Here is an 8,997-nt window from a genome sequence, read left to right as displayed (position 1 = left end):
GGTTGGAGAAATGAACCAGACGGCTGAGCGCAGAGTCTGCAGGCAAGAGGTCTGGTGGATGCTGGCAGTGATAAGAGTAGCCGCTAAGCACCTCTTGGAGTGACCAAAAACAATTTTTTAAAAAGAACAGAAGTTCGGGGCAAGATGAGAAAGGCAGCATACAGGATGTATTCTACCTCCAGAGTTCACAAGTAGCTTCATCAAGACAAAAACCAAAAATCAAACATCCCATGACACACAAGAGAGTGGATCAGAAAGGCAGAGATGCACGTGTCCAAGACAGGTGTGGCAGGAGGAGGCAGGAGACCAGCTCCCTGGAGCGGGGCAGGAGAGGGGATGAGAAGCAGCCTGAGACCAGAACGCCCCACCAGGGGATGGAGCCACACAGGCCACGCTCTGTCACATACGTGGACTCCGACAGCCACCGGCAGCACTGGCAGTACGAGACCTAAGGAATGTTCTGGAGGAGCATTTCCCTGAGGACACAGCAGCTGCTTAGGGTCCACGGGCACAGCTGGGGGGAGCTGGAGAATGAGCTGAGAGGAAATGCCAGCATCGAGACACGAGGGACGCAGACAGCCTCCCCAGCAACCAGCCAACGTCTGTGCACACCTTCCTCCCTCTCCAGACCTGGCATGCCCGGTTTCTCTGGGGGCCACACAGTGGTGCTCAGGACTTTCTCCTGGCTCTGCACTCAGGGATCACTCTGAGAGGTGCTCGGAGGACCCTACGAGATGCAGGGGTCGACCTGAGTTGCAGGGCCGAGATCAATGCCCTCCCTGCCATCCTGTCCCTCCCTATCATCCCCTTCTGTCCGCATCTCCCCTGCTGCCGGGCTGGCCACTGAGCCCTCCTGTTTTGTAAGCTTTTGGAATATACGCTGCCCCTAGGAGCCAGACAAGCAGAATGTGCCTGCACAGAGGAAGGGGGGCTCTGTTTACCCACCCGTGCGCCAAGCGGGACCAGGTGCCCTCAGTGATATGCGGGCCACAGATCTACTGAATGAGCTAAACCTCAACACACGGCATGGACCCCGGCCGGGAAAGAGTCAAGGGAGGAGCTTGGAGGGAATGTGGGCACCCGGGGATGGGGCAGTGGCACAGCAAGGAGGGACACTGTGCACAGGGGACTCTGCCCTCTCTGGGTTCCATTCTCAGCACCCTGAGCCTCTCCAGGAGTGATTCGAGTACAGCACCAGGAGTCAGCCCTGAGCATCTCCAGGTGTGATGCGGCCCCAGGACTCGGTGACTGGCTGGGTGGGCTTGGAAGGGAGTGCTCACAGCTCGCCCCTTCCTCTGCTCACTGCCAGGAAGGTGCTCTCTGCTGTTAAAGCACTAAAGAGTCTCAGTAACTGCAGGGACATTAGAAATCTGCTGCTCATACCTTGTCAACTATTCAAGACACATATGTAGATTCCCTTGCGGGCCATGGTGAGAGCTCAGAGAGCAGGTACAGTGGGAGCAGCCCTTGACACCACCAGCTATGGCTCAAGAACCACAGGAGAGAAACATTCTAGCAAGACTGGGGAGATGACAACAAGCCAGGGGCCTGGATTTCATCCCCAGCACCACACAGTTCCCGGGGCACGAGCCAGAGAAAGCCTCACTGTGCATCAAGCCTGGCCCCGACCCAAACAAAACTTCATCACAACACACGGTGACCCTGTCAATGAAACCCATTGCTCTGGCTGCATCCTGACAGGGTACTTGAAGCCGACGCACTTTGGAACATATACTATAAATCCAGGGTCACCTAATCTGGGGCTTTAAACTCAATATATCACCTTTCCATCCAGAGAGGTTGGCAGAAAGGAGATGAGGTGAATTGAGCTCTACTTGTAGAGGTGGCATAAAGGAAGGGAGAACAAAATAATGAGTAGCAATAAAGGCTCTCATCTTTGCAACATTGTTTTCCTGCGGTCTAGGCTCTCCATTGTAATAGTTATTATATGCTACTTGTAAGGGAGTGCAGAATTCATCATCTCACAAAGACAGCTCGCCAGTCTACCCACCCAGACTTAAGGAAAAGAAGCCAGTTCACCAGGCTTCCGGGATGCTCGATTCTGAGCTCCAGAATGTGGCATGCATGTAGGAGAGATGCGGGAATAAGTGGAATGCTGGAGGAATGGAAATCACCCCTGGGAGAAAAGAAACACCTCACTTAAAAAGGGGGGGGGCTGGAGTGATAGCACAGCGGGTAGGGCGTTTGCCCTGCACACAGCCAACCCGGGTTCGAATCCCAGCATCCCATATGGTCCCCTGAGCACTGCCAGAAGTAATTCCTGAGAGCAAAGCGAGGAGTAAACCCTGAACACCACCGGGTGGGACCCAAAAAGCAAAAAAAAAAAAAAAAAAACAGAGAGAGAAAAATTAATCCCCAGATAAATGTGTTCTCTGCAGAATTTTAACCCCTGGGAGCCCGGGAGAGACATGTGTTTTCTGAAGCAGATGACCCAGAATTCACAGGTCCCTTCTCCTCTCCCCAGGAATTAATCTTCATTAAAGCTTTGATAAAGCTGTTCCCGTGGCATCAGAGGGTCCTCCTTAACATTTTGGATAATTTGAGGCTAGAGAGAGAGTAGAGCAGGACCGACACTTATGTTGTATGCGGTAGACCCGGGTTCCAGCCCCAGCATCCCACAGAGTTCCCTGAGGCTTGCCATGAGCCATTCCTGATGGCAGAGGCAGGAATAAGCCCTGAGCATCGCTGAGGGTAGCCTGCAAACAAATCCAAAAGCCGGACAATTTTGTTGATGGAGGGCACGCTCAGCAGTGCCCTGGGCCTGGCGAGGAATTTGGGACTCATCAGGGTCACGACCAGAGGACTTGAGTCCACAGGGAGCACAGTGGGGGGCTCACAAGTCCTGCTCTGACCCAGAAGTCGAGGCGTTTCCGAGACACAAAGAGAACACACTCCTTCTCCACCTCTGACACGGTCCCCGAAAAGCAGCTGTGACAGGAAGCTCTTACGGGAAAGAAACCGAGGCCCCTTCGAGTGAACTGCCAGGCAATGTTTCTTTTTCCCACCAACCGGTGTGGACACGTGTGTGGACCATGACCCGTGGCCCCTTGTCACCACCGGGGACCACTCAGGGGTACTGCAGGGGTGCTGACGGATGGCCTCACCATAACCCCACAGGGCTGAATCAGAGCTTGCCCCAGCGCAGGGCCCACACACACCCGAACCCAGGGTCACTGCTCACCTGCTCGCACCACTGCTGGTCTTTCCAGAACAGTCCGTGGACTTCTCTCCCTTTCCTTCTCTTCCTCTCCCTCTCCCCTCTCTCCCCCAGCCCCCTTTCTCCCCCTCTCCCTCATCTTTTCCAGAACATCTCACTCTCACTCGCTCTCTGTTCTTGCTCTCTCTCTGCTCTGACTCTTTTCCTCTCCTTTTCCTTTCTCATTGTTTTCAGAACATTCATGGTCTCTCTTTTGCCCTCCTTTGTTTATTTAAGAACATCTCATTTACACACACACTCTCTGTCCCCCTCCCCTCCCCCCTCTCCCTCTGTCTTTTCCAGAACATTAAATGGCAGATCTGTATGTGTGTGTGTGTGTGTGTGTGTGTGTGTGTATCTCCTGCAAGCCCCCATCACATCTCCCATCTTTTCCCGAACATCCCATGGTCTCTGTCTCTGTCTCCTTGTGTCTCTCTCTCCCTCCTTCCCTCCATCTCCCCTCCCCTTCCCCTCCCTCTCTCATCTTTTCCAGAACATCCCATGGCTGAACTCTGTCCTTCTTTGTCTGTCTGTCTGTCTGTCTGTCTGTCTGTCTGTCTCTCTCTCTCTCTCTCTCTCTCTCTCTCTCTCTCTCTCCCTCTCTCTCACACACACATCCAGATGGCTATGGCCAGAGCAGCCACTGGTGTGAGCACAGGGAGAGGCCATGATCTACCCACCCCAGCTCTCAGTGGGCACCCCACTCCCTCCCAAGCAGCACCATCCTCCTGCACCCCCACCTCAAGGCAGCATCAGTCCTGGTCCCTCACATTATCACAGGCGCTGTGCTGTCCTGGGAGGCTTTCCTGTGCTGGTGTCCACGGAGGGAGGGCACGGCCCTAGGGCAACAAGCACAGCTCTCCCTGCTGGCTTCGCTCTCGCCTTGCCTGGTGCTATCCTGGGTCCATGTTTCAGTGTGACCCTAGGCCTGTCCTGTCCTGTGGAAAAGCACTCAGGATCCCTTGACCCCACTTCTCCCTCATCCTGAGAGGTCCAGCTTTGGGAACTTAGGCTACAGGACCCACTATGCTCAGGGGACCCTCCCAGGGCACCCCACAAAGTACCTTCACTATCTCTCGTGTGTGTGGGAAACAGCACGTGCAAAGAACACTTTCCCATCCCGCCAGCTATCACCACAAAACAATAGCTTTCATTCTGTCAAAAGGGACAGCAGTGTGTTTCAAGAAGTTCCACAGGAATCAGATGCCAGCACCCACCCACCAAATTCTCTTTGCAAGAATCCACGGAAGTTGCAAAACCAACTTCCCACTCTCCAGGCCTGGGGGCAGTTGCCGCAGTCCCGGGCAGCCATCTACAGACGTTGAGGCTGCATGGAAACCCGTCCTGCCAAAGGCACAGAACCCCTCTCACTTCCCTCCCGGTACACTGCCCACCTGGGCACAAGCAATGTGCTTTTCCAACTGTACAGCCTAGAGAATGAAGCCTCATTCTTTCCGACATTCGCAAATGGAGATGGGCGCGGACATCTTTTCCCCAGACCGGAGCTGAGAGGGGACACTATGTGTGTGTTCAGGATGGCTCAGGGCTCACGTGGAAGGCTCTTCCTTCAGCGGGGAGAACCAGACAGGTCACAAGGGAATTGGATATTTGCACGCATGCCATCGTGAACACCAGCACGGTCCACCGTGGCCCCACAGACCCTCCCTGGGCCCTCAGCATATGCAGAGGGAACAGGTGCCAATCACAGTGGTGAGGGACTTGGGCTGAGACAGGGGTCCCAGATGGGAAGGGGTGGGACACAGGAAAGAAATAAGATCACCAGGGTCCACAGCTGAGAGACACGGATGGACACAACAGATAACTCTAAAGATGTGTGTGCATGCATCCATGTGCACGTGTGTTTTGGTGTGTACATATGTCTGTGTGTATGTGTGTGTGTCTGTGTACATGTGTCATGGATGTGTGTGGTTTGTGTGTATATGCATGTGTATTTGTGTATGATGTATGTCTGTCTGTGTGTGCATGTGCATGCATGAATACGTGAGTCTGTATATGTGTTTGTATGAGTACATGTGTCTGTGTATTTCTGTATGTTTGTGTGCATGCATGTGTGTGCATTGGTATGTATCTGTGTGTCTGCACGTCTGTATGTGCATGGCATCTGTGTATGTGTGTCTGCATGTGTGCGGATGCATGCTCATGTCTGTGTGTATGTATGTGCATGTGTACGCATGCCTGTGTATATGTGTCTGAGTATGTGTGTGCATGTGTGCATGCATGTGTGTGTGCATGTCTGCATGTGTATGCATGTATGTCTGGGTGTTTGTGTGTATGTGCATGCCATGTGTGTCATACAGTGTGTAGGCAAACCAAAAACACCCAGAATGTACAGACAACTTAAGAACAGTCGAAGCATGGGTCTCCTCAACAGTTGTCCCTGATATCAATGGCGATGAATGGAGCCAGCTGGGGAGGAGGAGGTGTGGGAAGGGAGGACATAGTTGAAACCAGCATGAGGAGGCCAAAGATGCTCCCCCACAGGCACACGTGCACACATGCACACAGACAGACACACAGACACAGACACACACACACGCACAGTGCCTGAGCACTCAGCCCACGACCAGCACAGAGAAAACTCCAGCCCAAACGCCAATTGTGTGGCCACCACACAAGGCTCAAGCAGGTGCATCAGTCCCTGTAGGCAGGACCCAGAGAAAGCCGCGGAGCAGGACGTCAGCCAGAAGCTCCCGTGGCTTCTCATGCCCTGCCTCTCCTCTTTCTCAAACGTGAGGTGATCAACAGATGCGGGCACCCTGGCACAGTGCCAGACACCGCCCAAATCTGCCTTCTGGAAAAGAGTGAGACCTAGCTTGGCCGCGCACACAGCCTGCTCCTCTCCAACTCCAGACGTGCCCCGCTACACTCTGGGTGACCCTGAGCATGGGAACAGACCCTGTCTAGGACTTCCTTGTCTTTGCAGCTGTGAGGACAATTATCTCATAACTGCGGACACAGAAAAACAAAAGAAAAAAAAAGGAAAAGAACAAATGTTGTCTACTTAAAAAATAAAATTCTGTGCCAATGGAAAAAGAATTTGACAGATGCAGAACATGTCTGCGGTGCTCACTGCTGCCTTTGCAATGGTGGTGAGCCAAAGGGGCAGATAGAGGTGGGCACCGGGGGATGGAGGAGAAAGGGGCAGAAAGCGAGAGAGAGGCGGAGGGGAATGGGGTGACAGGGCGCTAGGAAACTGCCAAAAATGCTGGGGTTGGAGAGTAGAGTAGGCAGAGCACTTCCCTTGCACACAGCCCGGGTTCTGCCCTTGATCTCATGTGTAACCATCCTCCCACCCCATTAGGAGGAACCCCTGAGCACAGGCCCAGAAGGAAGCCCTGAGCCCTGTTCAGCGCGATCCCTGAAAACCAAACAGCCAGCCAAATCAAAAGGAACGAGCCACGACGTCTGTGCCAAGACCAACGGAGATTCAGAGGAGGAAACCTGGGGTGCGCGGGTGGGGTTCCCCTGTCACGGCCAGGGCACATCTGGGCCCCCATTGACCCCGGGATGATGTGCCAAGGAACTCACAGGTGGAAATAGTGCCAAAGGGGGACTGAAGCAGGGGTTACTCAGTAGGAGGGGGCAGGCCCAGAAAGGAAACACGGTCAGAATGGGCTCAGGGTCAGGAAAAGGCCGAGGAGAACTGATGTATGAGCAGGAGTTTCTTGGTCAAGGATCTAGGGCCATAGAGATAAGATAGTGCAGTGAGGAGGGTGCTGGCCTTGCACTGACTCGGGTTTGACCCCCGGCTCTGTGTAAGGTCCTCCCAGCCCTGCCAGGGGTGATCCCTGAGCACAGAGCCAGGAGTCAGCCCTGAGCACTGCCAGGTGTGGCTCCAAAACCAAGAGGGGAAAAACAAACTGAGGAAAATGCCGAGACATGAGAACTTTTCTCCCATTTCAGTTCCTTGCAGGTGTTCCCTGGCAGACCTCCAGGGTGAAGGGTAGCCTGAGCCGCCCCCCGCCCACACACACACTAGTCTCCTTGCCTCCACACCCAGAGGGTCTCGCTATTTCCTCTCAGCCTCAGTAGTGAGAGACGCCTTCAGCATAAACATCGGGAGTCAAACACACAGAGCTGGCCTTCGCGAGTGCTGTCTTCTAACCAGGACCGAGGCTTCCTGATGTCTCAGAGAGAAATGCCGCCATCAGCCCCAGGCATGCTGTGAAGACCCAGGAGGGCAGCAGGTGGAGAGTGTGCATCAGCCTGCCAGCCCCCACGGACCACAGATTCCATCCGCCGCGGGACCAACAGCTCATGGGCCCCTGGCGTCCAGTTCACCCTGTCAAACTCAGGAGGAGGGGGGTTCTGAGGCCCAGTGGAGGGGGCAGGAGAGGCTGCATCTGAACCCATTTGGGCAGTTTCTAGGGGTGCTGTCGGGAGCCCCTGGGACAACGGGAAAGGGATCATTTCCACCAGGATCCTCTGGAGACCTGCCACAGAGGGCAGTTTTGCAGCATGCACTGCTGGAGGCTGGAATACTCCGGCTCTCACGGAGTCCCCAAGATCCTCAACCCAAGGGCACAATTCCTGCACCAAGAAGCCGCAGGGGCTGAGATCCCAAACCACTGACTCAGACCCAGCCCCAGAGCCTGGATTGATCCCAGTCCCCCACTGCGTGGACTCCATCCCAAACCAGCTGTGTAGACTCAATCCCAGCCCCACTGTGCGGACTCGATCCTAGTCTCCACTGTGTGGACTTGATCCCAGCCCTGAGCCAGCATCGAGGAGCTGTGACGTGGGCAGCAATGAGCCAGGAAAGTCGCGTGGCTATTCCCCAGGGCTCCGCCTCTGACTGTGATGGGACAGATCATATAAAGTTATATGAGTTTTAATACATAAGTTCTTTTTACTATATATGCTAAAATACTGCGTATTTCTATTTTATGCACCAGTACAGGTAAATATAAATACATATGTCCACATATCTAGCTTCTAAAGACATACAAAAGCAGACCAGCTGCCAACCGTATCTCCTGACATGCTTCTTAAATACTGGGTGTACGTCCAGGCAAATAGACTGTGGATCCCAGCCCCAGGTAAGCTCTGATGGCCAGGAAAGCAGAGGGTGGGGAGCATGGAATGCACAGCTCACTCGCAGTACACCTGGGTGCGCCCATCCCTGCATGTTCCCGACCACTGCCAGCTGGCCCCCAGAATATACCCCTGAAGATATTCCCTGCTGGGGCAGCCCAAGGGTCCAGACCAAACCCCTTAGCAGCGAGGCCGTCTGATCCAGCAGAGCACCCAGCATCTAGTACCCACGGGCTCCCTGCAGGAGGGACCCTGCCAGCAAGGGCGCCCAGCACAAAGTGCCCTGCAGACTGAAACGCAGGGGCTGAGCAGGCAGAAGCATTCCCCTGTGGTGCAGACACTGACCCCGCAGCACTGAGCACCACTAGATACCCCATCTTCCCCCTCACCCCCCCAATAAAAACCCCCAAGGACTCTGCCCAGAGCCTGACAGCCTGGGGCTGCTTTGAGGGCTGGGAGTCACTAATTGTTTGCCGACTTTTTCCCAGAGGAGAGGCTGGCTCTCACAGCAGTGAGCTAATCACCAGCTTACTGCTCTCCTTGCCAAAACAAACATCTTCCAGGAGTGCTGGGGGGTCTCTGATCCCTGAGGGCTACCTAAAGGAGCCTGGCCCCCTGCTTGATATGGTGACAAATGTCCCCTCTGGCTGCACTCTCAATAGAGCACTCTGGAGCCAGCTGCCTGTGGTGCATAGCACCCCCCAGCCCCCTGCCCAAGCAGCGCC

The sequence above is a fragment of the Sorex fumeus genome, unplaced genomic scaffold (genome assembly GCF_029834395.1).
Source record: "Sorex fumeus unplaced genomic scaffold, SorFum_2.1 ptg000015l, whole genome shotgun sequence".
In the NCBI taxonomy this organism is placed as follows: Eukaryota; Metazoa; Chordata; class Mammalia; order Eulipotyphla; family Soricidae; genus Sorex; species Sorex fumeus.
The sequence above is the reverse complement of the archived record's forward strand: the minus strand, read 5'-3'. Positions refer to the sequence as shown.